Below are 25,049 nucleotides of genomic sequence, written 5' to 3'. Positions count from 1 at the left end.
GCTCTGGAGTCTTGCCATGTTGATGTGGCAATTCTACCATGTGATGGCCTCCGCTGCTGATGCCACATGGCTCTGTTATAAGCCTGTGTAGTGTGTCTCCACAGCCCAGCTGAACCAAAATAACTGGTTGCAATTTAAAAAATAAAGGATATCAAGAATGGTTTTCTTCCTAGTAACTTTGTTGCTCATCACTTTTTTAAAGTTATTAACAAAGAAAATGCAAATGAAAACACAACTATCCTTCTTCCCGACTTTAGGATAGCTTTTGTCCCCATATTTCCTCCTTTAACTCCCACAGTCATCCTGTATAATGCTGTTAAGTTTGGCCTAAATCTGCCTCCGTTTTGAAAGTTTGGCCTAAAGATTTCTCCATACATTGAGAAGTATAACCTAACTTGCTATGTACACACTCTAATCCTGTGACTCGTGTACCAAGTGGCTAAATCTCAATCATCCATAAACAGTGACTGCTCAAATCACATTCAAACAAAACAAGCTGGAACCAGTCTGGCTGTGTCTACCTTGCTTCCATTTTCTGTAGATCACTCCCTTTTGTCTGGCTACTGTATAATCTGCCCATGTTGTAGGTAGAGTTGCTCTGAACTTGTTCTGGATCTGTGAGCTGCCTCACATAGTTGAATTTAATATGTCCAAAGTTTTTCATTTAATAGTAGCCATTATTTCCCATTTTACAGAAGGAAAAATTGCAGAAAGCTGAGGAACTTGCTCAAGGTTTTCCAGTTAGCACTTAGCTAAACTGCAACCAGTCTCAAAAGGAAAAAACAAGCACATAAACTCTGCTGAATCATCAGCAAATTGAGGTCTATCAGACATAGACTATGAACTAATAGTGATATTTCCTCTGAATAAGATGCTGTGGGTAGACCTGATACCGCATATAGTTGAATTGATAATATTTGCTGTACATTTGCTTGGTGTTACCAAGACTAAATTACATTCATGACCTCAGTTGATCTTTAAATAAGATAGATATGTTATCAATATTTGACAGCTAATGAAGAAAGGCTCGGTTAGAATAAATGGCTTAATGGCAATCATATCCTTTGGACAGCAGTAGTTAGTGCATGTTTTTTACTTAGATTATTATAGAGGAATTACAATTTCAAAGTTTTCCAAACATGCTTTTATTCACTCATGTTTTACATAAGTCCTAGGGAACATATATTTTGCAGTTCAATTTTCCTTTCCTGTTCCTTTTCCCTTCCCTTCTCACTTTGGAGATCACATGGAGAATTTTCCCTCATTTCATGGCACTAGAAGTGCTTGCTAAGCTGGGATTCAAGGCCTTGTCAGTAGGAATCAACTTGTCCTTTGCTCCCCAGACTATAAGTATTCAAATACTTCAATGCATGGAGGAATTTGAGGAAAATAAGAATGGTTTTTCCATAGTATGGCCACTTGATTTGGTTGTCTATAGCTGTGTGATAAATCACTCTAACTTAGTTTTTGACTACCTATACGCCTGACCAAAAAAAACAAAAACATACAATTATTTATTAGTATCTTTGACGGTGTTGCAGGTTAATAAGGATCAGCTTGGTAGCTCTCGCTGGAGGTATTTCTTGCAGTTATAGACAGATTGCGGCCAGGTCTATAAAACTTCTGGGAGGCTTCCTTACTCAAATTACTGATTATTCATATTCCTTGTCACCCGACACCTCAGTTGGGGACATCAGTCAACTGTCTATATGTGGCCTCTCTGTGTGGCCTGAACTTTTTCACAGCAAGGCACCAAGGTTCTAAGGGCAAAGAGCTCAAGAAAAGCAGAGAGCCAAGTGAAAGCCATTTATGATCAAGTCTCAGAAGTCATTTATGTCATGTTTGTGGCTTTCTACTCATAAAAAGCAAGTCACTTTGGCCAAGGAGAGGGGAATTTGACTCCATCTCTTAGTAGAAAGATTATCAAAGAATTTATAGTCATAATTTAAAACCACTACTCTTTTCCCACTTATAAAGACAGAAAATGACATAATAAACTTGAGCTACTCTAATCAATAAGCTTCTAGGGAATTAAAGAGTATATACCAACAGAACAATCATGACTTTGTTATATAATAATTGTTTCATTAAAGTATACAAAGGCAGTTAACTGCACAACCCCAATTGTTCTTTTAACCTCTCTTTTAACCTTCCCCTTTGTCTCAACCAGCTACAGCTAACAAAGCCATCAACAAGCTGAGGCTGCTGTCTTTCTTGGAGAGTATCTTTCATTCAGCTTCTCTCGTTCGTCCATAACCTGCAGGTGCTTGGCAGCAGATTTCCCACTTAGAGCTGTGCTATCCAGCTACGCTTTGTACCTGACATAAGGTTCACTCTGCTTCACCCTGAAATCTTAGCACGCAAAGACATGAGAGACTTGTGCAATTCAAAATTTAGGCCTTTTTTGCTCATATCTAATGAGGCTGAATACTTGACACTCAGGATACTTTGTTTCTTTTTCGCCTTAACTGCCTCTTGGAGCTACTTTTATTTTCTACACATTTATTTTTAAATGTTGAGTAATGTACCACAAGACTATATTGTGAAAATATTTTAAAAATTACCATAAAAATGTCATCATTGTTCTTCTACATGTTTCTTCGTACTCCACAGCAGACAGATTCTCAAATAATATGTAATAGAATCTATGATTGTTCACTGCTATGGTAAGTTTTGGGTTTTGTGGGCCCTGCGTTATATATTCCCAAGGACAAGAACTAGAAAGAACTATTGCTGTAGAGCCACTATGCTCACCAACTTTTTTTGCTTTCCTCCTGGACGTAGCTAAACTACATTGACCAGCCCTGGTTAGATGGAGTCCATGTGATCTGAGTTCTGTGACCACTGGAATATGTGCAGAAATAAGGCAGGCCATCTCCAGCTTTGATCATAAAAGTCATCTCTCTACCTACGTACCTATTACCTATCTATCTCATTTGTTTCCTTTTGTAGAAGTCTTGTAGGCCACATATTAAATATGGTGGAATTTTAAGGAAGCATTAAAAAGTGCAAGAAACGTAGGTCTACTAATGGCCATGTGAAGAAACCTGGTCCCCTGTTCACTGTATTAGACTATACATGGTACAATGACAGAGAAATACATTCAATTTTATTAAGCCTCTGAGAGTTCAAAAATTATCTGTTAGAGCAGCTGACATCACCTTAATTGGCTGTCCTCTTGCCCAGTTATTGTTCTAAAGAGGAATCCAGTAGTCTAAATAGATGCAAAGCCAGAGCACAAAGTCCCCTGCACTCTTCACTTCTATCAGTGTCCTGACTGAATTGTGGGTGCAGTAAAAAAACATATGTGTTTGGAGGGTAGAGAAGGAAGGGAAGAACTGAGTTCTACAAGAGAGCAATAATTGGAGAGAAAAAAGTTTCCTTTGTCAATTCCCAAATGACACCATACCATGAGTCCTCTACTCTATCATTTTATCATACTCATCCTGTGATAGAGAATAGAGAGGACACAGGGAAATCAAGTGTAGACCAAGGGGCTCTAACCATGTAAATTGTGGACTGCAATTGTTCACAAAGCTTCTTTTTTCTTGTCTGGGAATATATTATGTACTGGAATTTGCACCTTTATCAATACATTGCTGTAAAAAGATGTAGATATATAAAGGCAAAGAAATAGAAATAAGTATAGATCTAGACCATCTAATCAAAAGGAGGAATGGTTACTCTGTTTAACCTTGGAAAACGCCAGTACATCCCCTCCAGAATGCTCCTCCCAGTATTGACAGTGGTGGTATTTTCTCCACAGGACTAAGACCAAGTTCTAAATTAAATTGCTTTGCAGTTTTTTTTTTCTGTCTTTCAGGTAAAATAGTACTTCCTACTGTTTTCTGATGATCAAGATAAAATTCAATACACATCAAGCACTTAGCCTACAACTTATTCTTACAATAATTTTAAATGGGATTTATAGAACAGAGTAAATAGATGAATCACCTGATCTATTTCATTTTTTCCAATTGTTATTTTATTGTTCTAAGGAGAAAAAATACAAACACGAATGTTCAGCAAGAGATTCCAATCAGAAATAATTTATCAGTATTTGAATATGATAAGGCACAAAACCCCACTAGAAACTTAATCTTGCAGTGCTGCATGCTTATGTCAATTACAAGGCATGGGCCACCCATGTGCTCAGATTGTAGGGTTTACTGATCCCCTTTCCCATTAGCTGAACTGCTGAAACTTGTTAAGTTTAACTTCCACAATTTGCATAAAAAATTTCAATTACAGATTAGTTCTGGATATTTGGAGAGTTCTGTCCTCTGCCTTCAGCTCCTAAGAGATAATCTTTAAGCTCTGGAATGTTCTGCCTATTGATAAGACTGTGTTTGATTACCCTAGGGTCTTGAACCACCCTGGAGAGCCTAACAATGTGATTTATGATCAGTTTGGCCTCTAAAAAGGCTGGAGATTAAAGATTAGCCTTGTGTTGGCAATCAACCATAGCTATGTGACTGAGCTGTAACATAAGCTCTAAATTTAATACTCAGGTGCACTTCCTGTGTTAGCAATAGTCTGTGTGGATCATCATACTTTGTTGTCAAGAAAAATCAACACTGTTTATGATTCCATTGGGAAAGGAAAACTGGAAAATTCACACTTGGAAGTTTCCTGAATTTGCTCCAAGTATTTCTTCTCTTGGCTGAGTTTAATTTGCATCTTTTTCCTATAATAAAATGTAAATGTGAGTATGATAGCTTCCAGTGAGTACTTTGAGTCTTTCTAACACATGATTGAGCATAAGAGTGTTCTTAGGGATCCAAATTTGCAGCTGATGCCAGAAGTGAGGATGATCTTGGGGATTTCTAAACTCTGTAGACACCATAACAAGTTTCTCCAGAATTAACATGCCAAATTAAGTACATTGTGTCATAAATTGTGTCTTAGTTACTTTTCTCATTGCTGAGAAAAAATACTGACTACCCAAAGTTAAAGGAGGAAGGGTTTATTTTAGCTCAGTGTGTAGAGGTTTCAGTCCATAGTCATCTGGCTCCAAGGTGGGGTGGCATGGCAGAGGGGTATCACAGAGGAGAAATTGTTCATGGCATGGCAGACTGAAGGTAGCAAGCAGCAAGCAGCAGCAACAGAGCACCAACAGAGCACTTTCTTCTTTCTGCTCCTTTATATTCCATCCAGGCTACCAGCCTATTGATTGGTGCCATTCATTCCCAAGTTGGGGCTTCCCTTATCCACATGCTTAATTCCAATATCATGCCCTTAATCCACATTCACACCCTTAGGATGTGAATTCAGCCACCTCCAAAAAGCCCGCCCCCCATGAGCACAGAGGCTTTGGAGGGATATCTAGAAAAAGCCATAACAAATGGCACCAACTTCTGCCAAATGCTGATCAACTACAGCATCCCTTCCTATGGGTATTTTATTCAAAAAAATTCCTTGCTCTCTCTTCCAGTAATTCTTCATAGCACAATGTTCATAGTCTCACAGAAATATAATGAAAATAGTTTTTGCATGGTTTTTACCTTGTAATTGAGGATGGATTGCTGCAAAGAACAATGGCCTTGGTATATAATTAAATTATACTTGATTGTGTATCCAGGAACAAATATATGATGGTAGCTTTTAGCTAACGCCATCTTATTTGCTCTCCTGTACTTTATCCATTGAAATACTAACACAGAAAGGCAAGTAAGGTTGCAACAAGACTGGAAATTAATAACTCCTGGACTTTAGAAGGTAGAAAATAGTTTGAAAAATTAAATGGATCTATCAGGTCTAAGTCAAGAAGTAAAGGAGACAGAAACATCTCTAGGTTTTCTAAAGGGAGGGATTTAACACAGGGAATTGGTTACAAAAGTGTTACAAGAACAAAGAAGCAAAAGATTGAATAGTGAGGCAGTGCAGAGATAGTCAATAATGACAAGCCACTTCTATTCCTTGGAAGGGGCCATCTGGTGAGGGCTGGAATCAGAAAGAGATCTGAAAAACAAGAGTGGGATGGAATTGTCTGTTGAAAGCTGGAATTTTGAAGGAATTGGATCATGAAAGAATCACAGCCTCTACCATTGATATAACTTATGGCATAGAAAGATGAAGAGAAATTCCTTGGCTTCTCATTTCCTTTCAATCTGCTATTAGTCAGGCAGAAACCATCTAACATGGAAATATGGGCAACCAAACTTGTGAGGGTCTGTCTCTGTAATATAAAGCATAAGAGGGGGAAAAGTGAAGACTAGAACTTAAAGAAAATACAATAAACGACCACCGCTCTATTGGAGTCTTAGACACACTCTAATTTGTGAATCTAAACACTAAAAGTATAAAGGAGAGAGACAAGAAAAAAATATGCCAATCTACAGGAGATAGTCAGACTTTCTTAAGAATGTGCTATATGTTCCAATGAACAACCTTTAGAAAGAAGGATTGGTGGTTCACAAGGAAAATAAAAACAGATTGTAAGGAGAAGAAAAAAGTTGAGATGAGAGGAAAATAAGCGGAGACAACAAAGAACAGGATTAGAATTAGGCTCAGATGAAGAAGGAAATAGCAAAGGGAAGAAGAGGCGGTAAGAGATATAAATATATTATAATAAAATTTAAATTCATACCCCAATTCAAGATCTGTTCAGAAAGAACAGATTTAACACTGCAGGATAGTAAATCAGTGATAAGGAGAACAAATTTGAGAAGCATTCACTGGAGAGTTAAAAAAATAGATAAAAGATGAAAAAGAAGAAGGTAGATTTGAAGATAAGTGCACAGAGACTTGCTTTCTCAAAGTCCATGTTCCTGAAGAAGAAACAAAAGAAATGGTACAGTAATTGATGTATAACAAAAGACAAAGGTTTTTAATTGCTGAGAACAAACCATGATTAATGAATAGACACTGATGTCTGATGTATTCTGGGGAAAATTTTGAATTTTAAGAAAAAGAAAAATGTGCCTGGGTAGACAACAGTTTACCTAGAGAAGAGTAAGAATCTGACTATATTTGTCCTGCACCGTTAAATTCCTGAGAGTACTCATACAATTTTGAGAGGAAAAGGTTTGAGAGATAAAAATTATTTTTCATGAGAAGTTGCTATTTGAGGTAGATGCTATCAATTTCCATTATAAGACAGAGGCTCTCATTCTTGTACCTGCTGGGAGTTCTGGCTGTTGAGGGCTCACAGTCCCACTGTAGCCGTGGCCTTCAGCAGACAAGAGCCAAAGATTGTACTGTTTCCATGGGGGGCAGATCACATGAGCATTCTATGTTTCCTAATTGAGAGCAACTATCATAAGCCATCACATCTCCAGAACTCTCAAAGGAATTGTCTGATGCCTTTGCTACCATTATAGGGTCATTGTTCTGTCAACCTGCTTTCCTCACTCCTTTACAGCTCTTGATCTCCATCATTTCCCCCAATCAACGTCCTGCACGAGTATTCCTGTCTCAGTGTCTGTTTTCAGGGAAACTACCCTCAGACAAGATTTATTTAGCGAAAAGAAAAGATGTATTCCAGTACCAATTGAGGAGTAAAAATAAATATCTGAAGAAAGAAGAGAGTAATGAAAGAACTCTGAATTTAAGCATTGAAACTAGTTAATCATACAATTATTGTTGAATGTAGACTTACAAAAGAGAATGAAAAAATAAAAATTATTTTGAAAGATGAGATTTAAGTTAAATATATATTTATTATCACCTACTTCTAAAATTCTAAATAACATCTTCTAAAACTACGAGGTTTAGAAAGAAGGACTAGGGGAAAGAAAGGAGGTCTATATTGCTTTTACAGTTCTCATTCTTCAGAACTTATAAAAATAAAGCCAACAGCACTTCAGGGGCAGGAAAAAATGTATGTAAAACTACATTTCTGAGACAGGAGACACTTGAGTTGTTGACAAGATTTCACTCAAATAAAGTACTAGACTCTTATAACATCATTCTGAAATCTGAAGACTTTGCAACTCAATATGAGCAGCTTGATAGCAAGGACAAGACAATTCAGTACAAAAACTTTAATCATCTAACATGAACCAGATAAGTCATAGACTATTTAGGAGAAGAGATTGCTTAAATGGCATCACATTTTGTAACCCACTTTGTAAGGTGGTTTCTTTATGTGATACTCTGGGAGTGTAAACCATACATGAGTATTACATGAATAAAACCAATATTCAGCCAAGAATAATTAGTTCAAAGGAGGGAGAAGTCAGTTTCCATTGCAGTGATGGAACAAACTACATGAAGAAACTATGCTTTGAGCCAGGCTCTAAAGGATCGGGGAAGTGGGGGAAGTGTTCAGGGCTTGAAGTCTGAGGGATGGGAGAGAGCAAGGGCATGCTCATGAGTGAGACAGCTATGTTGAAGAGTGTATTAAGCTTTCATTTGGGAGATCTTGGGGGAAAACTACATAAATGAAATAGCTGAGCTGAGAAAGTAGAAGGAAAATGTTGTGGAACACTGAAGGCAGCTGTGTCTATTGGATTAAAGTAGATAATTTCCTTGAAGATATAATCAGAATCGATAGTAAATTCATGTGGATAAAAAAGTTTCTCTTCTGCTTCCAGATTCTACCCACGATTCCTGTGAAATAGGTAAGAATGGGATATTCTTTGTAAATAAGTTGCAATGAAGCTTAGAAATCACTTAATCAACTCTTTTATTTCATAGAATAATCTGAGGTCCACAGAAATAAAGCAAATCATATTTCTTCTTGGCATATTCCATTTTTAAATGCCAGAACCATGCTGAAAAGATACTATACTATTAGATGATGGAAATCCTAGATGTTCTAGACCCAGCTGAGCTCTGGACAGAAATTATTATTATAAGTTATTAAATTTTGAGGCTCATTGTTACACAGCACTAAGTAACTGAAGCAATGGAGGGAGATGACTATGTATTTTCTAGGATTTTTGTACTTTTTCTAGCAAGAATTTGTTCTTCCCCCAAGTGTCTCATTGTCTCATCATTACTTACTCTTCCCAGAGAAATCTCTACTTTTCTACTGTACTACCCCCAAAACACCTTCTCTCTCCCTTACTCACCTAGGCTACACATTGTGTTAAAATAGCAACATGACAAATAGATGCTATTTCTCACTAATAAGAGCACAGCAGGAAGAACATTGGCCCTGCTCCACCTCATTCCCACAATCATTAGCCAGCACACAAGTGAGTAATTGCCAGATGTTGAATATTTCTCAGATTTCTCCCTTCTCAGAAGGTAGAAAAGGCTCCTCAGCCACCATCACTGGTGAAATTTAGCAAGCGATGTTTCTGAACTTTGGCTCCTTTGTCTCTCACTTCACTCCTCTTCACACTATCTGTGGTGGTCTATAGGAATGACCCCTGGTCACACCAAATGCCTCAGGCAGACCTAGTGCTGCCATGTAGTTGTGCTTACTTCAGTCTACCAAAGCCTATCAAAGGTTGCCTTGTGACCATCATGGGTGGGCTAGGGGAGAGAGAAGAATGGCAAGGCAGAAGATTCCTCTTTCTTCTAGTTCATATGGTAGACATGCTAATAAAATATCTGAAAAAATGCAACCCTACAGTTCAGTTCCTAAAATCTTAAAAGATGTAAAAATAAAAAAAAGAACAGTGTTTCCTATGGAGCTGGACACAGAGTCATGGGTTCCGGGGAAACTCAACTTGGAGCAAGCAAAGGGATATTGCCTCCCAGAGACTAGTTTATGGTGTATTCTCCTTCCTAGATATGACTTTATATCTTCATTTTATTTTCTGAGAAGTTAGTTCCATCAGACATTGACAAGTTACATAATATTATCTCACAGATGATATCAACTCAAAAATAGCAGCCGCAGGTCTGCTTATACTCTCACAGGGAATTAAGCATAACTGTTCACAGGGGAACTCCAATGAGGTTGGGTAGGTGGTATTTTGACTAGTCACAGTTTGTTCCCAAAGATCGTGAATCATTCAAAAGACCTTATCTCAAAATGGAGAACAGAATAGGAAGACCATCTGGGATTCCTAGATAATTTTATAGACAAATCAAAATAGCACAGAGTTAGGAGCAAACTAGTTACATTCCAGCAGCAACAGAATTCCATTTGTTGCATGCTTAAAGGTGGGGATCAAAAATAACAAGTAACTAGCTAACATTAGCTGGCTTTGTCTTCACTTCTGCATTTACATAGGAAATCTGACTTGCTAAAACACAATTTGACTTTGAGTGATTTTGGGAGGGTGTTCATATGGTAGACATCAGACAAAATGTGGCATTTTTTAAAGTGAAAGAAGTTTCCAATAATAATTACTCCAGGACAACAGGCATAGTTTGTTCAGGGAAACAACAGGCATGGAATGTTTGGGGAAAACCTAGATGCGTAGTCTCCCTAAACTTATATAATACAAGAAAGACCTCTGTGCCATTCTAGGTGATTCTTTTAATGGGCATTGCCTTCAAGGACAGAATTTGTTTCTATCAGCCATATCTTAATGATAAATAACAAAAATCAAGGTACTGCATAAAGAATGATCTTTAAAATGGAAGGAAATGATGTGGAATAACATGGCTAGGCTCTAATTTAGCAGGGCTGAACTGGAAGGATGTCCTTGGAACTAAGTTTCCAAGAGTAGACTCCAATCAGAGAACCTAAAAAGGAATATGAGTGATGCAGAAAACCAATTCCATTTAGGATACAACCACTTTACAAGACAGCCTTTCTTATCTACCCACTAGGATTCTGTTCTGATACAGACAAAAGGGTGTTGAAATGGGACACCTCAATAAAGAGCAGCTGAGGTTTAGGGATTTGATACCTACACCAGATTGAGCAAACTTAGAAAAGATAATGGAGTTGAAATATAAAATAGTATGAAAACAAATTTCTGCTGTAAGCAATAAAAATCTACTGAATGCAAGTGTATTAATTTCTTAAAGAATTTCTCTGAACAGTTTTTTGAGTTAATGCTGCCTTTGAATTCTGAAGGAAATGAAGAGGGTGGTAAGAAGGGAAGAGGAAGAAGAGATGTCCTGGAGTTTACTGTGTAAATCACACTAGCCAGGTCTATTACTACCCACATACTAACCTGAGTTATGGAAAACAAGGCAGATTGGCCTTAAAATTTAACAAAGTAGAATCAAGTGGGGCTACTCCAATAAATATTTACCTATAAGCAAAGGTTATTTTTGCTTCTATATTTAGTTGCCACCCTCTTACCCTGGGAAACTGGGACAGCATGACTTGAATTGCCCTTAGTTCACTTTTTTAAAAAATAAATTTTATTGGTACATTTTAGGTATACAATATAATGACATTCATCATTGGAAATTTACACCTTTAGATAATCTCACTTGGTTCTTATTTTTTCCCCATTCCCCTGCCCTCCCTTCAACCTCTCCATTCCTCCCCGTTTACAAAGACTTTGTTTCCATATTTTCATTTCCTCATATTAATACCATTCTCTTCTTTCTTTTCTGCCCCTACACATTCCCCATCCCCTTTGCCACTTTTCTTTCTATTTCACATTACCTGTTATACCGTTTAGTCCTTATTTACACTTTCAGTTTCTCTCACCAGAGAAACTATTTGGTATTTACACATGTGTGTCCTATTTATATCACTTAAAGTATCACTTCAAAGTGCATCCATTTAGCTATAAATGTCTCTAATTTCTCATTTTTTTCTGGATGAGTAGTACTCCATTTTATTGGAAAAACCACATTTTCTTTATCCAGTCTCCAACTGAAGGACAATTGGGCTGATTCCAAGATTCAGCTATTACAACTTATGCTGCCATGAACATGGGGCACATATATCACTGTGGTATGATTCTTTTAATTCTTTGGGGAAGATCCCCAGCAGGGGAATAGCGGGGTCAAATGGGACTTCCGTCCTAGTTCTTTGTGGTAGCTCCATACTGATTTCCACAGTGGTTACACCAGTCTACACTCCCACCAGCAGTGGAGGAGGGTTCCTTTTTCCCCACAGTCCCACCAGCATTTGTTATTGGTTGATTTCATGATAGCAGCCATTCTTTCTGGGGAGAGGTAGAATCTCAACACTGTTTTCATTTCCATCTCTCCAATGACCAGTGATGTTGAACATTTTTTCATATGTTTATTTGCTATTTCTACTTCTTTGTCTGAGAAATGTCTGTTCATTTCAGATGCCCATTTTTGGATTGGGTCTTTAAATTAAGGAGGTCTGATTTTTTAAGTTCTTTATAGATTCTAGACAGTAGAACTTTGTCTAATAAACAGCAGGTGAAAATTTTTTCCCATATTGTGGGTTGTCTCTTCACACTGCTGGTGGTTTCTTTTTCTGTGCAGAAGCTTTTTAATAAGAACAGATCCCACTTGTTCATTGTGCTAGTTCATGGGCAACTGAGGTTTTGTTCATAAAGTCTTTTTCTACACCAATGTCTTCAAGAGCTCTACCTAACTTCTGTTCCAGTTGGTTCAGTATTTCTGTTGCAATATTTAGATCTTTAATCCATTTTGATTTTAGTTTAGTGCACGGTGAGAGATATAGGTCTAGTTTTAATCTTTGGCAAGTTGAAACCCAATTTTTCCAGCACTGTTTATTAGAGAGGCTATCTTTCCTCCAGTGAGACTGTTTGGCTCCTTTGTCGAAGATGAGATGTCTGAGTGTGTCTGGAGTTGTTTCTGCATCTTCTAAGGTGGTCCACTGGTCCTCAGATCTGTTTTCTTGCCAGTACCATGCTGTTTTTATCACAGTAACTTTGTAGTATACTTTCAAGTTGGGGATTGTGATACCCCCTACCATGTCTCTGTTGCCTAGAATTGCTTTTGCTATTCTAGGTCTCTTCTTCTTCCAAATGAATTTTTAGACTGTTTCCTCAAGGTCCACAAAGTATGCTGCTGGAATTTCAATTGGGATTGCATTGAATCTATATATCAGTTTTGGAATTATGGACATTTTCATTACGCTGATTCTTCCTACCCAGGAGCAAGAGATATCTTTTCATTTTCTGATATCATCTTTAATCTCTCTTTTCAAGAGTGCTATGGTTTTCGGAGATGAGGTCTTTCTTTGCTTTCTTTTGTTAGGTTGATTCCTAGGTATTAAAGTTTCTTGGATGCTATTGTGAAAGGAATTATTTGCCCTATTTCTGTCTCAGTGAGTCTATTGTTCGTGTAGAGGAAAGCTATTGATTTTTGTGTGTTGACCTTGTATCCAGCTACTCTGCTGAATTTAGTTATTGAGTCTAGAATACTTTCGGTGGAGTTCTTGGTGTCTTCTATGTAGAGTATCATGTCATTTGCAAATAATGACAGTTTGACTTCTTCATTTCCTATTTTACTCCTTTAATTTCTTTCTCTTGTCTAATTGCCATGGCTAATGTTTCCAAAACCATATTGAACAGAGTGGTGATAGTGGATATCCTTGTTTTGTTCCATCTTTTAATGTGAAGGATTTCAGTTTTTGACCATTTAGTAAGATATTGGCTGTTGGTTTTTCACAGATGGCTTTTATCAGATTAAGATAGAGACCATCAATTCTAATTTTTTGTCAGTTTTTTATCATAAATTCATGTTGGATTTTGTCATATGCTTTTTCTGCATCTATTCAGATGGTCATATGGTTTTTATCCTTGGCTCTATTGATATAGTGTATTACATTGATTGATTTGTGTATGTTGAACCACCCCCGCATCCCTGGGATGAATCCCACTTGGTCAGGGTGTATGATCTTCTTGATGATCTTCTGCATTCTATTTGCCAGTATCTTAGTAAGGATTTTTGCATCTATGTTCATTAGTGAAATTGGCCTATAGTTCTCTTTTTTGGTTGGGTCTTTCTCTGCTTTGGGGATCGGGGTGATACTTGCTTCCAGGACTGAATTTGGAAGTATAGCTTCCCTTTCAATTTCACTGAAGAGTTTAAACAGTAGTGACAGTAGTTCTTCTCTAAATGTCTTGTAGAATTCAGCAGTGAAGCCATCAGGACCTGGGCTTTTCTTAGTTGGTAAGTTTTTAATACATTTTCAATTTCATTGGTTGATATTGGGTCATTCAAAATATTTAGGTCTTCTTCGTTCAACTTTGGTAATTCATGTGTATCTAGGAATCTGTCTATTTTTTCTGTATTTTCCATCATATTGGCATATAGGTTCTCGAAGTTGGTATTGATGATCTTCTGGATTTCTGCTGGGTCTATTGTAATTTCATCCTTTTCATTCCTAATTGCATGGATTTGGGCCTTTTCTTTCCTTTTTCTGATAAGTTTGGCTAAGTGTTTGTCAATTTTGTTTATTCTTGGCTTCACTGATTTCTTGTATCGTTCCCTTAGTCTCCATTGCATTGATTTCTGGTCTGATCTTTATAATTTCATCCCTTATATGAGCTTTGGCTTTGTCCTGCTCTTCTTTTTCTAGAAGCTTGAGGTTCAGCATCAGGTTGTTTAATTGGGCTCACTCTTTTTCCTAATATGAGTATTTACTGCTACTAATTTCCCTCATAAGACTGCTTTCTTTGTGTCCCCTAGATTCCAGTATGTTGTATTGGCATTGTCATTTAATTAGAGGAACTGTCTGATTTCTTCTTTAATTTCCTCTGTGACCCATTGATTATTCAGAAATGTGTTGTTCAATTTCCATGTGTTTATGAAATTCTTGCAGTTTCTTTTGCTATTGATCACCAATTTCATCAAACTATGGTCTGATAATATACGTGGGATAACTTCAATTCTTTTGAGCTTACTTAAACATGTTCTATGAGCAAGCATGTGGTCTACTTTGGAGAATGACTCGTGCAGCTGAGAAGAATGTGTATTCTGATTTTGTGGAGTGGAACACTCTTAAACATCTGTTAAGTTCATTTGTTCAAGTGTTTGATTGATTTGTAGTATTTTTTGCTTATTTTTTGTCTAGTTGATCTACCTATTTGTGACAGTGGGGTATTGAGGTCCCCCATTACTATTGTATTAGTGCTTATTTCATTTTTCATGTCCCTTAGTATTTGTTTTATATAGTTGGCCACAGTAGTATTTGGTGCATATATGTTTATAATTGTCATCTTTTCCTCTTGGAGTGTTCCCTTTACAAGGATGTAGTGTCCTTCTTCTCTCTCTTAATCAGTGTTGGTTTGAAATCCACTTGATCTGCAAAGAAGATAGCTACTCCTGCTTTTTGTTGGATTCCTGTCACATGGAATTTTGTTTTCCACCACTTAGCTTTCAGTCTGTGAGTTTCTTTTTGAATTAAATGTGTTTCTTTTATGCAGCATCCTGTTGGATCTTGCTTCTTGACCTATTCTGCCAGTCTGTTTCTTTTGATTGGTGAATTGAGACCATTAGCATTGATGGTTATAACTGATATGCATTGACTCATCATTGTCATGACTTTTTCTTTTTGTTGGATTCTACCACGCTGCATTGAATCTCTTATTGTACCCCACAGATTCATTCTGCTAGGCTTCCTGGGGTTGTGATCCTCGTTGTTTTTTCCTAGGATATTGTCTAAAATTTTTTGGAGTGCTGGTTTGGTATTCATGAAGTTCCTAAGGTGCTCTTTGTCATGAAAGTATCTTCTTTCTCCATCAATTTTGAAAGATCGTTGTGCAGGGTACATCAGTCTGGGTTGGAGGCTGTTTTCCTTATGGCTTGAAATATGTCACTCCAAGCTGTTCTTGCCTCAAGGGTTTACATTGAGAAGTCTGCTGTGATTCCGATGGGCTTTCTTCTGTATGTGATTTGTTTCTTTTCTTTAACTGCTTGTAGAACTTTGTTCTTCTGTTGGGTTTCTGGAATCTGAACTATTATATGCCTATGTGTAGATTCTTTTTGACCAAGGCTAGTTGTAGTCCTGTATTCTTCACTTATCTGTATGTCAATTTCTTTTACATTGGTTGGGAAATTTTCTGCCATAACTTCTGTGAAGTTTTTTATGTTGTCTGCACTCTCTCCTCTTTCTTCATTCACTCTGATCATTCTTATGTTATTCTTTGCATCATCTAACAGCTGCTGGATTGATTTCTCATGGTCCCTTTTTATTTTAAAGAATTTTTTCTTTTCCTAGTCATTAATTTCAATCTTGTCTTCTATATCTGAAATTCTGTCCTCACATTGGCTGATTCTGCTGCATAAACTTTCAATGGAGTTTTTAATCTCCTGGAAATCTGTTTGCATCTGTTTTATGGGTTCCATTTGTTTCCTATGTTGGGATTCCATCATGTTCCACTGCTCCTCTGTTTTCTTATCTGTGCCCTCTCTAGATTTATTAATGATGTCTTGCACTATGGGTACAATCTCTGCTGATATCTGAGAAGTTATTTCTGATTTCATTTTTTCCAGATCCTCTTTTGTTGCCAGTTCAGGGAGTCCACATGGTTGAGTATCAGATTGTTACATCTCATTTCCTTTTGGGGTTGCTTTAGGTGATCTTGAAGTCTGGCTCTTCAACTTGTTTATGTGTCTTCTCATTTCAGTGGTGTGGGGGGAAGGGATGTGTGTTGCTGGCCCCTGTGTAGCTCACTTCCTCTGCACTGGGGACAGCTCTGCTCCTCTATTTTGGGGGCAGTGGTACCATCTCCCAGAATGTTCACCTCCTCTGCTGAGGGCAGCTCTGTTCCTCTGCACTGGGGGTGATGGTATGGCCTCCCAGAAGGTTCACCTCCTCTGTGCTGGTGACAGCTCTTCTCCCACCCTGAGTTCATTTTACTAAACATTTTAATCTAAAAATACATTTACATTGATAGAAAATTACAAAACTAATACAGAGAATTCCCGTATACGCCATACTCTGTTTCCTCTATTATAAACATCTAGTATTACTATGGTACATTTGCCACAATTAATGAACCAATATTGTTACATTATTTACTGACATCCATACTTTATTCTGATTTGCTTGTTTTTTACCTAATGTTCCTTTTCTTCTTAAGGATCTCATCCAAGCTCTTAGATGATAGCTATCATGTTTCTTTTGGTCCTCTTAGGTGTCACAGTTTCTTAGACTTTTATTGTTTTTTGGTGATTGTGATGGTTTTGAGGAGTGCTGTTCATGTAGTATTTTTTAGACTGTCAGTCATTGGGATTTATTTATCTGATGTTTTTATTGTAATTAAACTGTGGCTATATGTCTTGGGATGAAAGATCACAGAAGTGAAATGTCATTTTCATCACATCACATCAAGGGTATGGACTACCATATGAATATTACTGACCAATGGATGTTGATCCTGATTACCTGGCTGAGGTAGTATTTGTTGGATTTCTCCATTATAAAGTTACACTTTAATTCCTTACTTTTCTATACTGCACTGTGTGGAAGCAAATCACTAGGCATTGCCTATACTTAATGAGTGAGGAGTTATGTTTCATTGTCTTAAGGAAATAGCTATGTAAATTATTCAGAGTTGTTCTGCACAAGAGATTTGTCTCTTCTCCTTCTTTTATTTATGTACTTTCATTTATTCAACCTTTTATATCAATGTGGACTCATGAATATTTATTTTCAATCTGGGCTATAAACAAATACTTTATTTTGTTGCTTGAATTGTTCCAACTTTGACCACCAGGAGCTCTTTCAGCTGATCCCTATGCCTTTTTTACATACTCCTTGTTGCGGCTATTTTCATTTGAATATTTTCTTAGTCTCTGGCACTACAAGATGCTCCAGGGCTTACCTCATATAATTCTTTTCCTAGCCCTAGAATCAGCCATTTCTTTAAGAAACTCTGGTTCCTTTAATTAAGAATGGCTTTAGAAATAAAATCTGAATTTCTAAATTTGTTTTGGAGGAAATTTTAAAGTCGTTTTAGGCTGACACTAGCAACATTTACATTGTCTATTGCTTTTATATTTATTTAATATATTTATTTTATGATTAGTAGAGAAGTTGGAAAATAACTGAATGTTAAGTTGTGAAAAATTATTGATGATTTTAAGGAAAATGGCATTCAGTTTTAATATATCTAAACATGAATTTGAGAACAAATAAGGGTTGAAAAAGAACAAAGAGCCACAAAGACATCTGAGAAGTAGCATATGAGAATTTTATTAATTGATTGCTTGATTTTATTAATATGTTGTTGGCCTGTGAAGTATTTGAAAAAGAAAAGGAGGCACAATTCTTCAGTTGAAGTTAAAACCTTGAACTTCTCATAAGGTAAAGGAATGATGGTTCTGTTCCCAAATCGTAGTTTCAATGGAAGCACTAACATTATTGAAATTTAGACCTGAGAGTTCCAAAGTGCATGGGAAAAGGCTAAGAAACTTTATATGTAACCATGGACAAGTCATTTGGTCTCTCTACCCTCATTTACTCATCTGCAGAACTGTACAGATAGTATCATTTACTTCTGTGAGATTTTCAAAACAAAATAGAAAGAATGAAGAACTTAGCAAAATATATAACAAAAAATAAATATGAAGATGTGCTTGTTATCTTTCAATGAATGAAGGCAGCCCTTTGGTCCCAGTGACTTCCAGGTATACCAGCGTTCTTAGTAAGTACAGTTGCTCTTGAACATCATGGTAGGAGACTTTAGTATAAGTGAGGTGAACATCACTCTGCTGCATTTTGTCCCAAAATGAAGTCCGTATTAGGAAAAATGAGTAGGGAGGATAAACGGAATGAATCTTAGAAAAGTCACATTCCACAGTATATTCAACACATTCCCAAAATAATTAGGAATCTGACTTGAAAGTCTGGGTACTGACTTAATGCTCTCTTATCTTCCCATTCAGAGGCAGAACAGATTCCCAAGAAAAGTATATTGCTTTCACTTATCTAATACAATATCCTCACAGACACATTTTTACAGGCTGAAAGCAGACCGATTACTGTACTATGGTGGGATGGGGGAGGGGTAGAAGGTAAGAAGAAAGTTCTTCATCACTGACTGCCTGATTAATTCTAAATGACCGTGGTATACTGCTAGTAGGGTTTCAGAGTTTGCTTATTAAGATGATTATACTTTTATGACAAATGTAGTTTTAGTTTGCATTTTATAATGAAACATTCATGCAATTCTACCCCCCCCTCGAAACCACCTTATAGCTGAGAACTCTTACTGTGTAAAGAACTGCAAGACTGCTAAAAAAAAAAAAAGGCCTTTAATATTTAATGATAGGCAGGGTGTAGCTTTTAAGCATATGTTGTCATCCTCTCTAAGTGCAAGCCCTAAAACCCAGAAGACCAAATAGCACATAGCTATAAGTCTTTCTTCCTGTTATTTGTAAAGTATTTCTGTAAGATTGTCTTCATACTCAGACTCTAGGACACTGCCCAGAAATCAGGTGGAGTGAAAGAAGCATGGACTAGGAGTACTAGAGCTAATCTCTCATCTGGCAGTATTCTAACCTTGGAATTTGGATAGGTTACTTCCCTAATATTCCTATCTCATTTTGAAAAGCAAGATCAAGACTCAAATCCTAAACCACTGCTATCTCCAAATCCATTCCTCTTTTCAATAGGATACTCTTCTGTTATAACTATTAAAATTTCTTATTCTTTCATTGAAAACACTTGATATTTTCTTTTGCTATAGCCTTTGTCACATGCAAGTTTGATAGATAGATAGATAGATAGATAGATAGATAGATAGATAGATATCTCTCAAGGTTAGTTTTTACTTGCCCCAGTATTTCTACCATCTTGCATAGTACTCAGTGTATTGTGTGTATTGTAAGTGTCCAATTATTGCTCATGAAATTGATGTTCCTTATGCTTTTAACTATGTTTTAAACCTTCTATATTAAAATTTGTATTGGGGCTATGGATGTAGCTCAGTGGTTGAACACTTGTTTAGCATGCTTAAGGCCCTGGGTTCCAGTCCCAGCACCAAAACAATAACAAAAATAAGGGTACTCCTTCCAAGAACATAGAACATTGTGGCTCTTCACACACAGTTGCCATGTTTAATTATCCATTGCTAATCCTCAGTCATTTTGGCAAAGTGTTGGCTGAGTAACCCTTGCTTCTCAGGTCACAGCATGCAAAGCTGGGAATGTCATGTGCATTAGAGAAGCAATGATGAGGAGGATACTCTTTGGGTCAGAGAACCTCACAGAAGAGTTGCTTGAGCCTCTAGCTGCCCCCCCCCCCCCCGTGAATCAACTCATGACTTTTTGCCCATTACAACTCTCCTACTACATCTGATGATGCCACATCCTTCTGGCTTCACGAGACTTTAATTATCATATCATGCATTGTAGTAAGATTTGTTATCATCTTCACTGCCAGTATGGACATAGTAACAGTGAGCCCTTTGCTGTTCTGTGACCCATATCCCAACACACACACATCACACACACACACACACACACACACACACACACACACACACACACACACTGACTGTGCTCTCATTTGGGAGGGCTCCCTACCACCAGTATTAGATATTTTAACTCAGACCTTACTTTTCTAATTCCATACTTTATCCCTCCTTGTGTTAGTTACTTTTCTCTCATTGCTGAAACAAAATACCCAACACTCAACTCAAAGTTAAAGGGGAAAAGGTTTATTTAGCTCACAGTTTGTAGAGATTTTGGTCCATAATTGGCTGGCTCCAAGGCAGGGATGGCAAACAGGCATCACAGAGGAGAAACAAATGGGGCCCACAGGCTAGCAAAAGCAATCAGGGACCCTAACAGTGTTTTTCTGCTCCTTTTATCTTATTCAGGCTACTGGGATTCGGGCAGTACCAAACCAATCACTCGTGTGTAGTGGTTTAGTAATCACACGCCCTTAATCTTAGCATCACACAGCCTAGATTCACCCACCTACAATGGCATGAGGCTTTGAGGGGACATCTAGACCCAAACCATAATACACCTATAGACATGAAGATTAGTTCTCTCAGGGCAGTTTAAGAGATTTAAGCTGCCATCTGATACTTCAACTAGAGCTGCTATCATCTGCAAGAACCCAGCCATGCAACCTGGATACATAAATTATTCTTTACCTCAGTGTTTGACTGCCTTCCTCAAATCGTCCAATTATCCAGAAGATAAAAGCAACCTTTACTGACATTTTCCTTTGTGTCTTAAATCTAAGGTCTAGGGATGAGGTCATCAGTCCAAAGTGTGTTGCAGTTTCCTTCTCTGTAGCTAATCAGGATTTCACTCAAAAAATACCTGTTGTTCTTGGCATGAGCAAATTCTAGACTTGGGCATACGTATCTGCCACCTAACTTCACATTTCTCGAAACTTCTAAAAGGTTTTTTTACATCCCTTAAGTCACCTTGCTAAAGAAATACAGTATTTCAAAATTCAAATTCTGACTTGCACAATTATATTTTCTTCAAACATTATATTTAAAGGTTTTAAACTATTTAGATACAACCTAAAAAGTCAAAAATTCTGTGCTTTTAGAAATAGTGCTCAGTTTAGTCCTTAAAAACAGAAATTCTGTGCTGTTTAGTATTACAGATTATTTCTGGCGTTTTCTCTGCAACACTTTGCTCTCCTCTTTCTACCCTCCAACCACAAGTCCTTGGTTTCATTCCTCTCATTTCTGAGTTGCTAATTTTAATACGACTTTTGCTAAAATTCATGTCCTAATTTGATTGCCATTGTGATGATAAGAGATGGTGCTATTAAGAGGTAATTAGGTCTTTAGAGGTCTTCTCTTTGAACTGCATTAATTTTTAGGGGATTGGATTAGATACTGTGAGGGCAGATTATTACAAAGTAAGGATGCCCTTCATGTTTTGCCTCTTCCACAAGTGTTCTCTTTTCTTTCTGCTTTTCTGCCATGTTATGATGCAGGATGAAGCCTGAGCCAGATGTGCCCACTCAATCTTGGACTTCCAGCCTGGAGAACTATGAAGAAAAATAAACCTCTATTCTTCATAAACAACCTTGCCTTGGGTAGTCTGTTATAGCAACAGAAAATGGACTAAGACAACCTTCTTCCTAGAGTCAGGGAAACTACTGACAAATCAAAGAAAGCTGAATGGGGAACATTTAATGTCACTACATTTAGATTTCTTGATAATGCTAGAAGAAAATCTTGGCAAGCAAGATATGAAAAACTCTAGTCAGTTAAGCAGAAGCTTCATTACTATTCTCACTGCTATGATTAGCACAACACTTGAGAATATTCTCTATTTTCTGCTCCTCTTCTTCTGTTTCTGTAACATTAATGCATCAGTCCTGCCCTTGACTAACAGCACCATACAACAAATGTAGGGGGCTCTATTTCTGCCTCAGGAGGCAAAAAGAGGGGAAGAGAGACAAATGGCTCTTCATCCTGAATTACCTCCATGGGAAGAAAATGAAATTTACCTATATCTTACTATTTATTGCTACAAAAGGATCCACGGCTTCTAGAGAGTAACCCACCCTTTCCTGAGATGCTGATTGCAAGGTTTCTCAATGTTGGATGCTTGCCAGATTCTATGACATTTTATTTTTGACATTGGGCTCAACTGCATAAATTGTATATGGTTATATATAATAGAGTCTCATTACTGAGGTAATTATATTCTATAAAGTTGCCACAAACTATGAATTGATAAATGCTGCACTATTTCTTCAAAGGGAAACAGGGTTAGGCTCCTTCAAGACTTTTCTCGCGATATTTTCATTGGTGTATCAATACATAACCTTGTTTTATATGTCTTTAGTTTAATGACACCTTATTAGTGTGCATTGTTGGTTCCTTAACATTGAAATCATGACCAGAACACTATAACTCATGCCTGATCAAAGATTATCTAACAGAAAATTTCTCTGTAAGGCACATGTCAGCCTTCTGGTACTTAGGAACACCAGACAGCACTTAGCACTATACTTGAACCACTTCAAATAGCAAGATCACCAACAAAACGCCCAAAAGTCTAAAGTTCATGGCACTAAATAAACCACAAAAAGATGACTTATTTACAAAGAAAGCTGAAACAAAAAGGCAGACTCACCATGTTTGTCCTCAACAGGGAACACTGAAGCAGCTCAAATTGTTCACCATGCTGTGGGGGGCCTTGCCCCCCCCCGCTGGAATTCTTGAGTGCCTATTACGGACATGCCCGGGCTTGTTGCAGATCTACCCGGCAACAAGGAAGTAGCCCCAGTGCCCTCCCCTTGCTCCTCCCCTCTCGCTCTACGGTATATATGTTGTAGCAGCTCCTGCAATAAACGAGACTTGATCAGAAACCTGTCTTGTCTCCATCTCTCGTGTCCCCTGTCCCCTCTCATCCTCGCTCCCCCTCTAGGGTCTCCGTTGACTTACCCGCGGGCCGGGACACCATGCCATATGTATTTGTGACCTGGGAAGTACTGAGTATTGATTTTTGAGGGTTATAAATAAATTTCAGTGAATAGGTGATTTTACAACTATAGAATCTGTGAATAATGAAGACCAACAGTCTACCAGTTATATGAATATGAGCTGACAGTTCTCAAGCAGTCACATCCAAGGATATATCCTTTGAACTGCTATGTGAAGCAGAGAGAATGTGAGTGATGAAAAAGCAAGCTAGTATATGAAAACATACTTATTGTTTATTGCTAGCAATATCCAAGGAAGAAAAAAATCTATATCTACAGAGGTTAACAATGAAATCTTACACTTAAATTTAAGTCTTACACTCTTAAAACTTAGCATATTAAATAATTTTCTCCCATTCAGCAAAATGTGGATGAACTAAGGACTATTGAAAGATGAGTTGATGATATTTATCACTGAATGGTTGCTTATTACATGCCAAGAAGTATGCTAATCATTTTAATCATTTAATTTGAACAATTACACTATAGGACAAACATTATCATCATGAAAGGGGAGGAATCTGCTGCTTAGAGATGTACAAAATTTTTATGAGGCCATACCATTAGCAACAGAATATCCAGGATTCAAACTGAGGATCTCATTCTGTTTCTGATTTTTAAAATCTATACTTTAGACCAATGGATCTCCAAATCACTTGGCAACATGTTGGAAATACAAATTATCATGTCCAACACCAGACCCACTGTCTCAGAAACTGGGGAGGGGGCCTAGTAACCTGGGCTTTAAAAGCCCTCAAGGAGATGCCAGTGCATGCTAAAGCTTGAGAACAAATCTTTTAATGACTAATGATATATACTAAATTATTCTAGTTACCGAAAATTAACATTCATTATTAAATTTTAAATATGAAGGAAGAATAGGTATATATATATCTCATCAGAACCATTAGGGTATAACCGTCATATAATAAAGTGAAGATATTTAAAGTATATACTTTGAAAAGGTTTGACATATACATCTATAACTATGTCTGAAAGCACTACCATAGTCAAGATAGTGAACATATTTGTCAACCTCAGAGTTTCCTTATACCACTTGGTAATCATCTCCTTATGCCAATCCTCCACTCCCTCTTCCCAAGCACTTGTTGATTTGCTTTCTGTTATTTTAGATTAGTTTGCATTTTTTAGAATATTATATAAATGGGCTCATATACTGCTCATTATTTTTCTCTATTTTCTTCTCAACATAATTACTTTGAGGCTCACATATCTCGTTTATGTCAATATTTTATTCCTTTTATTGCAGGGTAGTATTTCATTACATGCACATTCCACATGTGTTTAGTCACACGTTGACAGACGTTTTGGCTGTCTCTGAGTTTTAGCCATTCCAAATAAAACTGCTGTGAATATTAGTGTGAAAGTCAATGTGTGAATGTGTACTTTATTTTCTCTTGGCTGGATCATATGGTAGGTATAGCTTTTTAAGAAACTGCCAAACCATTTTCCAAAAGAATTTTAGTTTACATTCCTACCAGCAATTCTGAGAGTTCTAGTTGCTCTACATTCTCACCAACTCAATATAATCCAATTTTGTTTTTGTTTTTAATTTTAACCATTCTACTATGTTTGTACTGGTATCCCACTGTGCTTCTAATTTGCATTTCCCTAATGAGCAATGATAATGACCATGTTCTCATTTGCTTATTTGCAGTCCATTTATTTTCTTTAGTAAAGTGCAAGTTAAAACTTTGGCCACTTTTAAAAGGAACTTTTTATTTTGAAATAAGTTTAGGTTTGCAGAAGAGTAGGAAAGGTAGCATAGAATCCCTATATATCCATCACTCAGCCTTTCCTAATGTTATCATATGTAAGCATTTATTAAAATTAAGAAATTAACATTGCTACA

At 37.1% G+C, this 25,049-nt stretch overlaps 1 long non-coding RNA gene across 1 annotated transcript in view; it reads left to right on the top strand.

Annotated features, from left to right (window-relative positions):
• LOC147824329 (uncharacterized) overlaps window positions 1–21,866 on the top strand; it is a 161,579-nt gene extending 139,713 nt beyond the window's left edge. Inside the window, exons 3-4 of the long non-coding RNA XR_015442426.1 lie at window positions 8,538–8,564; window positions 21,677–21,866. This is a non-coding gene — a long non-coding RNA (uncharacterized LOC147824329). The remainder of the gene's footprint in view (window positions 1–8,537; window positions 8,565–21,676) is intronic.
• Window positions 21,867–25,049: the final 3,183 nt, after the last annotated feature.

Source organism: Heterocephalus glaber, unplaced genomic scaffold (genome assembly GCF_053883595.1).
Source record: "Heterocephalus glaber isolate CG9 unplaced genomic scaffold, H.glaber_assembly_v1.0 deba00001547, whole genome shotgun sequence".
NCBI lineage: Eukaryota > Metazoa > Chordata > Mammalia > Rodentia > Bathyergidae > Heterocephalus > Heterocephalus glaber.
Note: the sequence above shows the minus strand (reverse complement) of the source record. Positions and strands in the feature narration are given on the sequence as shown.